This window comes from Rhinoraja longicauda, chromosome 34 (assembly GCF_053455715.1).
Source record: "Rhinoraja longicauda isolate Sanriku21f chromosome 34, sRhiLon1.1, whole genome shotgun sequence".
In the NCBI taxonomy this organism is placed as follows: domain Eukaryota; kingdom Metazoa; phylum Chordata; class Chondrichthyes; order Rajiformes; family Arhynchobatidae; genus Rhinoraja; species Rhinoraja longicauda.
Window position 1 is genome coordinate 11,395,351 of NC_135986.1, and position 15,536 is coordinate 11,410,886.

The window sequence follows — 15,536 nt, forward strand, 5'->3', positions numbered from 1 at the left end:
CTATCTGTCTCTGCCGTAAAAATATCCACTGACTTGTGGCCTCCACAGCCGTCTGTGGCATAGAATCCCACAGATTCACCACCCTCTGACTAAAGAAATTCCTCCTCATCTCCTTCCTAAAGGAACGTCCTTTAATTCTGAGGCTGTGCCTAGACTCTCCCACTAGTGGAAACATCCTCTCCACATCCACTCTATCCAAGGCTTTCTCTTGGGTGGATGAATGGTCACGATGGCGCGGCGGTAGAGTTGCTGCCTTGCAGTGAATGCAGCGCCGGAGACCCAGGTTCCATCCTGACTACGGGCGCCGTCTGTACGGAGTTTGTACGTTCTCCCATTGACCTGCGTGGGTTTTCTCCGAGATCTTCGGTTTCCTCCCACAACTCCAAAGACGTGCAGGTTTGTAGGTTAATTGTGGCTTGGTAAATGTACACATTGTTCCTAGTGGGTGTGGGATAGTGTTAGTGTGCGGGGATCGCTGGGCGGCGCCGACCCGGTGGGCCGAAAGGGCCTGTTTCCGCGCTGTATCTCTAAACTAAACTGAGGGTCCTGAGGTTGAGGTGACCTGTTTGATCTCCTGGTCTTCACAGAGATTGTCCGAGCCACAACGTTCCTGATCAACCAGGGGGAGGCGATGTACTGGGGGACATCGCGGTGGAGCCCGGTGGAGATCATGGTGAGTCAACGCCCTCGTTCAACCCCACCAGCCACGGGTACGCGGGCAGCAGGGGTTTGGAGGGACATGGGCCAAACGCGGGCAGATGGGACAAGTGTAGCTGGGGCAAGTTATACATACAAACACAGAAACATAGAAAATAGGTGCAGGAGTAGGCCATTCGGCCCTACGAGCCAGCACCGCCATTCATAGAAACATAGAAACATAGAACTCTCTGGGTGAAAAAGATTTTCCTTATCTCCGTTCTAATGGCCTACCCCTTATTCTTAAACTGTGGCCCCTGGTTCTGGACTCCCCCAACATTGGGAACATGTTTCCTGCCTCTAACGTGTCCAACCCCTTAATAATATTGTATCTTCCAATAAGATCCCCTCTCATCCTTCTGAAATCCAGTGTATACAAGCCCAGTCGCTCCAGTCTTTCAACGTATGTCAGTCCCGCCATTCCGGGAATTAACCTGGTGAACCTACGCTGCACGCCCTCAATAGCAAGAATGTACAAACATAGAAACATAGAAAATAGGTGCAGGAGTAGGCCATTAGGCCCATCGAACCAGCACTGTCATACAATGTGATAGAAACATAGAAACATAGAAAATAGGTGCAGGGAGAGGCTATTCGGCCCTTTGAGCCAGCACCGCCATTCATTGTGGTCACGGCTGATCATCCACAATCACTACCCCGTTCCTGCTATCTCCCCATATCCCATGATTCCGTTAGCCCTAAGAGCTAAATCTAACTCTCTCTTGAAAACATCCAGTGAATTGGCCTCCACTGCCTTCTGTGGCAGAGAATTCCACAGATCCACAACTCTCTGGGTGAAAAAGTTTTTCTTCATCTCAGTCCTAAATAGCGGACCCCTTATTCTTAATTTGTGTGGCCCCTGGTTCTGGACTCCCCCAACATGGGGAACATTTTTCCTGCATCTAACGTGTCCAATCCCTTAAGAATTTTATATGTTTCTATAAGATACTGTTGGCCGGTGTAGGCAAGTTGGGCCGAAGGGCCTGTTTACATGCTCATATGATCGTCAGGTCATAAGTAACAGGAGTAGAATTAGGCCATTCGGCCCATCAAGTCTACTCTGCCATTCAATCACGGCTGATCTATCTCCTAACCCCATTCTCCTGCCTTCTCCCATAATTCCTGACACCCGTACTGATCAAGAATCTACCTATCTCCGCCTTAAATATATCCACTGACTTGTGGTCTCCACAGCCGTCTGTGGCAAAGAATCCCACAGATTCACCACCTTCTGACTGAAGAAATTCCTCCTTACCTCCTTCCTAAAAGAACGTCCTTTAATTGTGAGGCTGTGACCTCTGGTCCCAGACTCTCCTTCCAGTGGAAACATCCTCTCCACATCCACTCTATCCACACTGACCCGGGTTCGATCCCGACTACGGGTGCCGTCTGTATGGAGTTTGTACGTTCTCCCCGTGACCTGCGTGTGTTTTCTCCGGGGTGCTCCGGTTTCCTCCACACTCCAAATACGTGCGGGTTTGTAGGTTAATTGGCTTTGGTGTAAATGTAAAAATTGTCCCCCGGTGTGTGTGTGTAGGATAGTGTTAGTGCGCGGGGATCACTGGTCGGGCGCGGACCCGTTGGGCCGAAGGGCCTGTTTCTGTGTCGTATCTCTAAACTAAACTAAACTAAACTAAAAATGGGTTAATGTTGAAAGGTCCCAGGTAGGAAGTTTGGGTTGAAGTTTACACTGAAGTTTAGTGTAGAGATACAGCGCAGAAACAGGCCCCTCGGCCCAGCGATCCCCGCACACTAACACTATCCTACACACACCAGGGACAATTTTTACATTTTATCCAGTCAATTAACCTACAAAACTGCACGTCTTTGGAGGTGTGGGAGGAAACCGAAGATCTCGGAGAAAACCCACGCAGGTCACGGGGAGAACGTACAAACTCCGTACAGACGGCGCCCGTAGTCGGGATGGAACCCGGGTCTCCGGCGCTGCATTCGCTGTAAGGCGGCAACTCTACCGCTGCGCCACCGTGCCGCTCCTTGAAGTGGGTAAAGGTTAAAGGGGTTGATGTCAGTGGGCAGTTAGGGCGACGGGCAGCGAGAGGGAGCTCCCCCGACCCCAGCCAGACCTCCATGACCTCTCCCCCACCAGGTCGAACCCTGACCCCTGATCCCAGCCTGGATGGCGACCGCGACCTACCTCTCTCTCTCTCTCTCTCTCTCTCTCTCTCTCTCTCTCTCTCTCTCTCTCTCTCTCTCTCTCTCTCTTCTCTCTCTCTCTCTCTCTCTCTCTCTCTCTCTCTCTCTCTCTCTCTCTCTCTCTCTCTCTCTCTCTCTCTCTCTCAATCTCTCTCTCTCTCTCTCTCTCCCCCTCCCTCCCTCCCTCCCTCCCTCCCTCCCTCCCTCCCTCCCTCCCTCCTCCCTCCCTCCCTCCCTCCCTCCCTCCCTCCCTCCCTACCTCCCCCTCTCTCCCTCCCTCCCCCTCTCTCCCTCCCTCCCTCTCCCTCCTCCCTCGCCCCCCTCCCTCCCTCCCTCTCTCTCTCTCCCCCTCTCTCTCTCTCCCTCTCACTCTCTCTCTCTCTCTCTCTCGCCCTCCCTCCCTCTCTCTCCCTCTCTCTCTCTCACTCTCCCTCTCTCTCTCTCTCTCTCCACAGGAAGCCTACTCGATTGCCCGGCAGTTCAACCTCATCCCCCCCACATGTGAACAGTCTGAGCATCACCTCTTCCAGCGGCACAAGATGGAGGCTCAGCTACCCGAGCTCTACCACAAGATCGGTCAGTGCTTGGGCACACGGCACACGGCACACCGGCACACGCTGGCCATGCCACACCAACACAGGCCAAACCACACCAACACAGGCCAAACCACACCAACACTGGCCAACCACACCAACACAGAACAAACCACACTAACATACAACAAACCACGTCAACACAGAACAAACCACGCCAAACTACGCCAACATAGGCCAAACTACTCCAACACAGGCCAAACCACGGCAACACAGACCAAACCACGCAAAGACCAAACCACGCCAACACTGGCCAAACCACACCAACACAGAACAAACCACGCCAACACAGGCCAAACCATGCCAACACTAGCCAAACCACACCAACACTGGCCAACCACACCAACACAAAACAAACCACGCCAACACTGGCCAAACCACGCCAACACAGACCAAACCACGCCAACACACAACAAACCACGCCAACACACAACAAACCACGCCAACACAGACCAAACACGCCAACACAGGCAAACCACGCCAACACTAGCCAAACCACACCAACACTGGCCAAACCACACCAACACAGAGAACAAACCACGCCAACACAGACCAAACCACGCCAACACAGTCCAAACCACACCAACACAGGCCAAACCACGCAACACAGGCCAAACCATGCCAACACTAGCCAGACCACACCAACACTGGCCAACCACACCAACACAGAGAACAAACCACGCCAACACAGACAAAACCACGCCAACACAGGCCAAACCACGCCAACGCAGACCAAACCACACCAACACAGGCCAAACCACACCAACACTGGCCAAACCACACCAACACAGGCCAAACCACACCAACACTGGCCAAACCACGCCAACACAGGCCAAACCACGCCAACGCAGACCAAACCACACCAACACAGGCCAAACCACACCAACACTGGCCAAACCACAGCAACACTGGCCAAACCACATTAATACAGAACAAACCACACCAACACAGAACAAACCTCGCCAACACAGGCCAAACCACACCAACACAGAACAAACCACACCAACACAGGCCAAACCACACCAACACAGAACAAACCACACCAACACAGAACAAACCACACCAACACAGACCACATGACACTGACATTCACTTTCTCCCTCCATTTTTCCTCCAATTGGCACTTTCCATCCTCTGTCTCTCTACCTCCCTCTCTCCTCTCCTTCCCCCTCCTCCTTTCATCCTCTTCCTTCTTCCTCTCTCTCTCTCTCCCCCTTTTCCTTCTTTCCCTCCCTCTCCCTTTTCCGCTATCATTCGTTCTCCCCCTCGCTCCCACTACCCCACCCTCTCCTTTCCTCTCTCTCTCTCTCTCCATCCCTCCCTGTCCCTTTCCCTTCCTCCCCCTTTCCTGTTATCATTCTCTCCCTGTCTCGCCCTCCCTCCCTCCCTCTCCCTCCCTCTCCCTCCCTCTCCCTCCCTCCCTCCCTCCCTCCCTCCCTCCCTCCCTCCCTCCCTCCCTCCCTCCCTCCCTCCCTCCCTCCCTCCCTCCCTCCCTCCCTCCCTCCCTCCCTCCCTCCCTCCCTTCCTCCCTCCCTCCCTCCCTCCCTCCCTCCCTCCCTCCCTCCCTCCCTCCCTCCCTCCCTCCCTCCTCCCTCCCTCCCTCCCTCCCTCCCTCCCTCCCTTCCTCCCTCCCTCCCTCCCTCCCTCCTTCCCTCCCTCCCTCCCTCCCTCCCTCCCTTCCTCCCTCCCTCCCTCCTCCCTCTCCCTCCCTCCCTCCCTCCCTCCCTCCCTCCCTCCCTCTCCCTCCCTCCTCCCTCCCTCCCTCCCTCCTTCCTCCCTCCCTCCCTCCCTCCTTCCCTCCCTCCCTCCCTCCCTCCTCCCTCCCTCCCTCCCTCCCTCCCTCCCTCCCTCCCTCCCTTCCTCCCTCCCTCCTTCCCTCCCTCCCTCCCTCCCTCCCTTCCTCCCTCCCTCCCTCCCTCTCCCTCCCTCCCTCCCTCCCTCCCTCCCTCCCTCCCTCCCTCCCTCCCTCCCTCCCTCCCTCCCTCCCTCCCTCCCTCCCTCCCTCCCTCCCTCTCCCTCCCTCCCTCCCTCCCTCCCTCCCTCCTCCCTCCCTCCCTCCCTTCCTCCCTCCCTCCTTCCCTCCCTCCCTCTCCCTCCCTCCCTCCCTCCCTCCCTTCCTCCCTCCCTCCCTCCCTCCTTCCCTCCCTCCCTCCCTCCCTCCCTCCTTCTCTCCTTCTCCCTCTCTTTGTCTCCCCCTCCCTTCCTCCCTCCCTCCTCCCTCCCTCCCTCCCTCCCTCCCTCCCTTCCTCCCTCCGTCCCTCCCTCCTTCACCCTTTCCCTCTTTGTCTCCCCTCCCTCCCTCCCTCCCTCCCTCCCTCCCTCCCTTCCTCCCTCCCTCCCTCCCTCCTTCACCCTCTTCCTCTTTGTCTCCTCCTCCTCCCTCTCTCCTTCTCCCTCTCTTTGTCTCCCCTCTCTCCCCCTCCCTCCCTCCCTCCCTCCTTCACCCTCTTCCTCTTTGTCTCCTCCTCCCTCCCTCTCATCCTTCTCCCTCTCTATGTCTCCCCACTCTCTCCCTCCCTCTCTCCTTCTCCCTCCCTTTGTATCCACCACTCTCTATCCCTCCCTCTCTTTCTCCTTCTCTTTGTCTCCCCCACTCTCTCCCCTCCCTCCCTCCCTCTCTCCTTCTCTTTCCCCTCCCTCCCTCCCTCTCTCCTTCTCCCTCTCTATGTCTCCCCATCTCTCCCTCCCTCCCTCCCTCCCTCCTTCACCCTCTCCCTCTCTCTCCCTCCTTCCTTCTCTCCTTCTCCCTCTCTATGTCTCCACCTCCCTTCTTCCCTCCCTCTCTCCTTCACCCTCTCCCTCTTTGTCTCCCCCACTCTCCCTCCCTCCTTCACCCTCTCCCTCTCCCTTCCTCCCTCCCACCCTCCTTCTCCCTCTCCTTCTTTGTCTCCCCCTCCCTCCCTCCCTCCCTCCCTCCTCTCCCCGTCCTGCGTGCTCTACGCCGGTCCCTAACCCCTGCCCCCCTGTCCTCCCCCACGAGGTCTCGGATCAGTGACGTGGTCGCCACCTGCCTGCGGCCTCATCACGGGGAAGTACGAGGACTGCATTCCGGAACATTCCAGCGCCTCGCTGCAGGTAAAACATGGCCGCAGCCTCGCCCCGCCCCGCAACCGACCTGTAGATGCAGTGGAACGGGGGTGAACACAGGGTGAAGCTCCCTCCGCACCGCCCCGTCACACACGCACAAACACACACTCCCTGAGTGGCCAAGATGGCCGTTCGCGGGTCCAGGCAGTCGAGGGTTCTGCCCGAGTTGACCGCCTGCCCTCTTCCGGGCCTACGTCCGTGCCCCCGTGTCCCTGGAGAGGGAACGCACACGCGGTGCCCATGGGGTCTCTGGAGGCCTTCCATGACCGCTGGGCAAACATGTTGGTGACATTACCTTAAAAACATGAAGGAATAAGAGATTGAGGGAGCCAATGGTCCAATGGCCAATGGTCTAATGGTCAATGATCCAATGGTCAATGATCCAATGGTCAATGGTCCAATGGTCAATAATCCAATGGTCAATGATCCAATGGCCAATGATCCAATGGTCAATGATCCAATGGTCCAATGATCCAAAGGTAAATGATCCAATTGTCAATGGTCAAATGATCCAATGGTCCAATGGTCCAATGATCCAATGGTCAATGATCAATGGTCCAATGGTCAATGGTCAATGGTCAATGGTCAATGATCCAATGGTCAATGGTCAATGATCCAATGGTACAATGGTCAATGGTCCAATGTTACAATGGTCAATGGTCTAATGGTCAATGGTCCAATGGTCAATAGTCCAATGGTCAATGGTCTGATGGTCAATGGTCCAATGGTCTCATGGTCAATAGTCTAATGTTCCAATGGCCCAATGGTCAATGGTCAACGGGTCAATGGTCAATGGTCCAATGGTCAATGGTCAATGGTCAATGGTCCATTGGTCAATGGTCCAATGGTCAATGATCCAATGATCCAATGGTCAATGGTCCAATGGTCAATGGTCAATGGTCAATGGTCCAATGGTCAATGGTCAATGGTCAATGGTCAATGGTCAATGGTCCAATGGTCAATGGTGAATGGTCAATGATCCAATGGTCCAATGGTCCAATGGTCAATGATCCAATGGTCAATGATCCAATGGTCAATGATCCAATGGTCAATGGTCCAATGGTCAATGATCCAATGGTCAATGGTCCAATGGTCAATGATCCAATGGTCAATGATCCAAAGGTCAATGGTCAATGGTCTAATGGTCAATGATCTAATAGTCAATGGTCAATGTTCCAATGTTCAATGGTCCAATGTTACAATGGTCAATGGTCTAATGGTCAATGGTCCAATGGTCAATAGTCCAATGGTCAATGGTCCAATGTTCCAATGGTCCAATGTTACAATGGTCAATGGTCCAATGGTCAATAGTCCAATGGTCAATGGTCTAATGGTCAATGGTCCAATGGTCTCATGGTCAATAGTCCAATGGTCAATGATCCAATGGTCCAATGGTCAATGGTCCAATGGTCAATGGTCCAATGGTTTAATGGTCCAATGGTCCAATAGTCAATGGTCAATGATCCAATGGCCAATGGTCAATGTCAGTGGTCCAAAAGTCAATGGTCCAATGGTCAATGGTCCAATGATCAATGGTCAATGGTCAAATGGTCAATGGTCCAATAGTCAATGGTCCAATAGTCAATGGTCAATGGTCCATTAGTCAATGGTCAATGGTCGAATAGTCAATGGTCAATGGTCCAATAGTCCAATGGTCAATGGTCAATGGTCCAATGTTCCAATGGTCAATGGTCCAATGGTCTAATGGTCAATGATCCAATGGTCCAATGGTCAATGGTTCAATGGTCAATGGTCCAATGGTCAATGGTCCAATGATCCAATGGTCCAATGGTCCAATGGTCAATGGTCCAATGGTCCAATGGTCAATGGTCAATGGTCAATGGTCCATGGTCCAATGGTCAATGGTCAATGGTCAATGGTCCAATGGTCAATAGTCAATTGTTCAATGGTCAATGGTCAATGGTCCAATGGTCCAATGATCCAATGGTCAATGGTCGAATGGTCAATTGTCAATGGTCAATGTTCCAATGGTCAATTGTCAATGGTCAATGGTCAAATGGTCAATGGTCAATGGTCCAATAGTCAATAGTCCAATAGTCAATGGTCCAAAGGTCAATGGTCAATGGTCCAATAGTCAATGGTCAATGGTCAATGGTTCAATAGTCAATGGTCCAATGGTTTAATGGTCAATGGTCTAATGGTCAATGGTTTCATGGCCAATGGACCAATGTTCAATGGTCAATGGTCAATGGTCCAATGGTCCAATGGTCAAAGGCCCAATGGTCAATGGTCAATTGTCAATGGTCCAATGGTCAAAGGTCCAATTTTCAATGGTCCAATGGCCAATGGCCTAATGGTCAATGGTCCAATGGTCAATGGTCCAATGGTCAATGGTCAATGATCCAATGGTCAATTGTCAATGGTCAATGGTTTAATGGTCAGATGGTCAATGGTCCATGGTCCAATGTTCCAATGGTCCAATGGTCAATTATCAATGATCCGATGTTCAATGGTCCAATGGTCCAATGCTTTAATGGTCAAATGGTCAATGGTCCATGGTCCAATGGTCCAATGGTCCAATGATCAATGGTTCAATGGTCCAATGGTCCAATGGTCAATGGTCCAATAGTCAATGGTTTAATGGTCCAATGGTCAATGGTTCAACAGTCAACAGTCAACGGTCAATAGTGCGGGATTGGCCCAGGGCAGGAGAGATCAGGGGATCGTGGGAGCTGGTTTCAGCCGGTCACTCCCACCAATGGGAGCTGGTTTCAGCCGGTCACTCTCGCACGCAGGGCGACGAGTGTCTGCAGGACAAGGTGACCGGCGAGGAGGACCAATCACAGCAGGCCAAGCAGCTGCAGCCAATCGCCGAGCAGCTGACCTGCTCCCTGGCCCAGCTGGTCATTGGTGAGTCTGGGGTGGGGGTGGGGGGGAGTGAGAAAGGGGGGAGGGGGAGGGGGAAGGAGAGGCTGAAGGGGGAAGGGGGGAGGGGGAGGAGTGCGGAGGTAGTAGGGGAGGAATGGGGAGGCGAGGGCCGAAGGGCCTGTTGACGTGCTTGTGTCTAAACTGAACTAAACTAAACTAGACTAAACTAAGCTAACTGTTTCCTCCGCCTAGCTTGGTGTTTGACGAGTGAGTCGATCAGCTCTGTTCTTATCGGTGTGTCGGACACAACACAACTACATGAGAACTTGGGCGCCGTCCAGGTGAGTCTACAAAATGTGTAGGAAAGAACTGCAGGCGCTGGTTTAAACCGACGGTGGACACAAGATGCTGGAGTAACTCAGCAGGTCAGGCAGCATCTCGGGAGAGAAGGAACGGGTGACGTTTCGGGTCGAGACCCTTCTTCAGACTGATGAAGGTTACCCGCCCCCTCCCCTGACATCAGTCTGAAGAAGAGTCTCGACCCAAAACGACACCCATTCCTTCTCTCCCGAGATGCTGCCTGAGCCACTGAGTTACCCCAGCATTTTTGTGTCTAACAGGTGAGTCTACCATCGGTCTCACAGGCACGAAGGGTCCTGGCAACAAAGCCCTCGCTTGTCACGTCATCAGGTCAGACGTGATAGAAGCAGAATTAGGCCATTCGGCCCATCAAGTCTACTCCACCATTCAATCACGGCTGATCTATCTCTCCCTCCCAACCCCATTCTCCTGCCTTCTCCCCATAACCCCTGGCACCTGCACTAATCAACAATCTATCTCTGCCTTAAACATATCCACTGACTTGATCTCAACAAACCTGCACCGAAGTGTGGGAGGAAACTAGCACTGGGTGTCCTAGTGCATCAGTCACCGAAAGGAAGCATGCAGGTACAGCAGGCAGTGAAGAAAGCCAATGGAATGTTGGCCTTCATAACAAGAGGAGTTGAGTATAGGAGCAAAGAGGTCCTTCTGCAGTTGTACAGGGCCCTAGTGAGACCGCACCTGGAGTACTGTGTGCAGTTTTGGTCTCCAAATTTGAGGAAGGATATTCTTGCTATTGAGGGCGTGCAGCGTAGGTTTACTAGGTTAATTCCCGGAATGGCGGGACTGTCATATGTTGAAAGACTGGAGCGACTAGGCTTGTATACACTGGAATTTAGAAGGATGAGAGGAGATCTTATCGAAACGTATAAGATTGTTAAGGGGTTGGAAACGTTAGAGGCAGGAAACGTGTTCCCAATGTTGGGGGAGTCCAGAACAAGAGGCCACAGTTTAAGGATAAGGGGTAGGCCATTTAGAACGGAGATGAGGAAAAACTTTTTCAGTCAGAGAGTTGTGAATCTGTGGAATTCTCTGCCTCAGAAGGCAGTGGAGGCCAATTCTCTGAATGCATTCAAGAGAGAGCTAGATAGAGCTCTTAAGGATAGCGGAGTCAGGGGGTATGGGGAGAATGTAGGAACGGGGTACTAATTCAGAATGATCAGCCATGATCACATTGAATGGCGGTGCTGGCTCGAAGGGCCGAATGGCCTCCTCCTTGTCTATTGTCTATTGTTACCCAGAGAAAAACCCACGCAGGTCACGGGGAGAACTTACAAACTCCATACAGACAGCACCCGTGGTCAGGATCGAACCCCGGTCTCTGGCGCTGTGAGGCAGCAGCTCTACCGCTGTGCCACCGTGCCGAACTTTTCTGACTGACTCACAGAAACATAGTAAATAGGTGCAGGAGTCGGCCATTCGGCCCTTTGAGCCAGCACCACCATTCAACATGATCACGGCTGATCATCCTAAATCAGTACCCCGTTCCTGCTTTCTCCCCATATCCCTTGATTCCGTTACCCCAAGAGCTAAATCCAACTCTCTCTTGAAAACATCCAGTGAATTGGCCTCCACTGCCCTCTGTGGCAGAGAATTCCACAGATTCACAACTCTCTGGGTGAAAAATGTTTCTTCATCTCAGTCCTAAATGGCCGACCCCTTATTCTTAAACTGTGTGACCCCTGGTTCTGGACTCCCCCAACATCGGGAACATTTTTCCAGCATCTAGCCTGTCCAATCCTTTAAGAATTTTATTTGTTTCCATAAGATCCTCCTCTCATCCTTCTAAACTCCAGTGAATACAAGCCCAGTCGATCCATTCTTTCATCATATGTCAGTCCCGCCATCCCGGGAATTAACCTGGTGAACCTACGCTGCACTACCTCAATAGCAAGAATGTCCTTCCTCAAACTAGGAGACCAAAACTGCACACAATACTCCAGGTGCGGTCTCACCAGGGCCCTGTACAACTGCAGTAGGACCTCCTTGCTCCTAAACTTGAATCCTCTCGCTACGAAGGCCAACATGCCATGAGCTTTCTTCACTGCCTGCTGCACCTGCATGCTTACTCTCAGTGACTGACGTACAAGGATGTCCAAGGTTGAATCTCCCCTTGTCCCCTTCACTCTGCGCTAATGTGCCTTTGTTCTCGGCCCCGCAGGTCCTCCAGCAGTTGACTCCGGAGATCATCGGTCAGATGGACGCCATTTTGGGAAACAGGCCTTTGGAAAGGAGTGACTCTTTGACCAAGGGAAGGCATGATGGGAAGGGGCCTCCACTGACACCTCAGCCCCAACACTAACTTGGGCGGTCGCGGTGGCGCAGCGGTAAAGTTGCCGCCTTACAGCGAATGCAGCGTCGGACACCCGGGTTCCATCCCGACCACGGGCGCTACCTGTACGGAGTTTGTCCGTTCTCCCCGTGACCTGTGTGGGTTTTCACCAAGATCTTCGGTTTCCTCCCGCGCTCCAAAGACGTGCAGGTTAATTGGCTGGGTAAATGTAAAAATTGTCCCTAATGGGTGTAGGTTGGTGTTAGTGTGCGGGGATCGCTGGTCGGCGCGGACCCGGTGGGCCGAAAGGGCCCGTTTCCGTGCCGTATCTGGGAACTAAAAACTAAAACGAACCCTTCCCTCCATGCCACGCTTTCCACCAACTCTCCTCATCTCCAAACCCTCCTTCACAGTTATCATTGTCACGTTCATGGCAATAACGTGTCCATTCCAAAAAGCAGATATCAGCTTTAAGAAACAGTTGGACAAGTATGTGGATAGGACAGGTTTGGAGAGATATGGGCCAAACGCAGGCATGTGGGACTAGTGTGGATGGGGCATGTTGGCCGGTGTGGGCGAGATGGGCCGAAGGGCCTGTTTCCACACTGGATCACTCTGTGACTCTATGACATATCCTGAGGCAAGTGAAGAGCATTGTTCCAAGTGCTATCCAAACAGACCAGGTAAATACCACACAGAAGATGGACACAAAGCGCTGGAGTAACTCAGCGGGTCAGGCAGCTTCTCTGGAGAGAAGGAATGGGTGACGTTTTGGGTCGAGACCCTTCTTCAGACCACATGGATAGGACAGGTTAATAGAGATATGGGCCAAACGCAGGCAAGTGGGACTAGTGGAGATGGGACATGTTGGTCGTTGTGGGCAAGTTGGGCTGAAGGGCCTGTCTCCAGCATTTTAGACAATAGACAATAGACAATAGGTGCAGGAGGAGGCCATTCGGTCCTTCGAGCCAGCACCGCCATTCAATGTGATCATGGCTGATCATTCTCAATCAGTACCCCGTTCCTGCCTTCTCTCCATACCCCCTGACTCCGCTATCCTTAAGAGCTCTATCTAGCTCTCTCTTGAATGCATTCAGAGAATTGGCCTCCACTGCCTTCTGAGGCAGAGAATTCCACAGATTCACAACTCTCTGACTGAAAAAGTTTTTCCTCATCTCAGTTCTAAATGGCCTACCCCTTATTCTTAAATTGTGGCCCCTTGTTCTGGACTCCCCTAAAAAAATTGGGAACATGTTTCCTGCCTCTAACGTGTCCAACCCCTTAATAATCTTATACGTTTCGATAAGATCTCCTCTCATCCTTCTAAATTCCAGTGTATACAAGCCTAGTCGCTCCAGTCTTTCAACATATGATAGTCCCGCCATTCCGGGAATTAACCTAGTAAACCTACGCTGCATTTTGTGTCTACCTTTGATTTAAACCAGCATCTGCAGTTCTTTCCTGCACAAAGTCTGATTAAAGATAGTCTGAGGGCCACCAATGAGGTAGATAGTAGTTCAGCTCTGCTCTCCGGTTGTGGTGGGATGGTTCAGTTGCCTGATAACAGCCGGGAAGAAACTGCCCCTGAATCTGGAGGTGTGTGCGTGTTCACACTTCTGTACCTCTTGCCCAAAATGATTTGTTGATGATTGGATTAACATACGTGCAGTGTAGGTTCACCAGGTTAATTCCCGGAATGGCGAGACTGTCATATGATGAAAGACTGGAGCGACTAGGCTTGTATACACTGGAATTTAGAAGGATGAGAGGGGATCTTATCGAAACGTATAAGATTATTAAGGGGTTGGACACGTTAGAGGCAGGAAACATGTTCCCAATGTTGGGGGAGTCCAGAACCAGGTGCCACAGTTTAAGAATAAGGGGTAGGCCATTTAGAACTGAGATGAGGAAAAACTTTTTCAGTCAGAGAGTTGTAAATCTGTGGAATTCTCTACCTCAGAAGGCAGTAGAGGCCAATTCTCTGAATGCATTCAAGAGAGAACTAGATAGAGCTCTTAAGGATAGCGGAGTCAGGGGGTATGGGGAGAAGGCAGGAACGGGGTACCGATTGAGAATGATCAGCCATGATCACACTGAATGGCGGTGCTGGCTCGAAGGGCCGAATGGCCTCCTCCTGCACCTATTGTCTATTGTCATACGATGAGCATTTGACGGCACTGGGCCTGTACTCACTGGAGCAACTCACTCATTGTGATTTGCTCCACATTCCAGCATCGACAGTCACTTGTATGGTTTAGTTTAGTTTAGTTTAGAGATACAGCGCGGAAACAGGCCCTTCGGCCCACCGGGTCCGCGCCGGCCAGCGATCCCCGCACACTAACACTGTCCTACACACACACACTAGGGGCAATTTACAATTTTACCAAAGCCAATTAACCGACAAATCTGTACAACTTTGGAGTGTGGGAGGAAACCGGAGCACCCGGAGAAAACCTACGCAGGTCATGAGGAGAACGTGCAAACTCCGTACAGACAGCCCCCGTAGTCGGGATCAAACCCGGGTCTCCGGCGCTGTGAGGCAGCAACTCTACCCACTGCGCCTTTTATGTTTGCATTTTTCTGGTTCCTAGTTTTAATGTTATTTGTTTATTGTATATGTGTTTATTAAATATTATCTGTGTGTCAATTCCATTTATAGGTCTGTGTAGCTATAGAGTTTTATTGTACCAAATAACTGCAGATGCTGGTACAAATCGAAGGTATTTATTCACAAAATGCTGGAGTAACTCAGCGGGTCAGGCAGCATCTCAGGAGAGAAGGAATGGGCGACGTTTCTGGTTGACTGAAGAAGGGTCTCGACCCGAAACGTCACCCATTCCTTCTCTCCTGAGATGCTGCCTGACCTGCTGAGTTACTCCAGCATTTTGTGAATAAATACAGAGTTTTATTGATCATTGTCGGTACATATGACAATGAAATACTCTTGTCTCTTGTAGCTCCATTGCACGTTGATATTTCCTGCCTACAATTTAGTTATAATTTAGAGATACGGCACAGCAAGAGGCCTTTCAGCCCAACAATAACGCTCCAAAGAGTGGTAAAAACAGCAGAGAGAATCACCGGCTGCCCACTGCCGTCTATGGAGGATATTATAGACAATAGACAATAGACAATAGGTGCAGGAGGAGGCCATTCGGCCCTTCGAGCCAGCACCGCCATTCAATGTGATCATGGCTGATCATTTTCAATCAGTACCCCGTTCCTGCCTTCTCCCCATACCCCCTGACTCCGCTATCCTTAAGAGCTCTATCTAGCTCTCTCTTGAATGCATTCAGAGACTTGGCCTCCACTGCCTTCTGAGGCAGAGAATTCCACAGATTCACAACTCTCTGACTGAAAAAGTTTTTCATCATCTCAGTTCTAAATGGCCTACCCCTTATTCTACAAACTGTGGCCCCTTGTTCTGGACTCCCTCAACATTTGGGAACATGTTTCCAACCTCTAACGTGTCCAACCCCTTAATAATCTTATACGTTTCGATAAGATCCCCTCTCATCCTTCTA

At 51.8% G+C, this 15,536-nt stretch overlaps 1 pseudogene; it reads left to right on the forward strand.

Annotated features, from left to right (window-relative positions):
* LOC144609567 (voltage-gated potassium channel subunit beta-2-like) overlaps window positions 1-12,042 on the forward strand; it is a 28,894-nt pseudogene extending 16,852 nt beyond the window's left edge.
* Window positions 12,043-15,536: the final 3,494 nt, after the last annotated feature.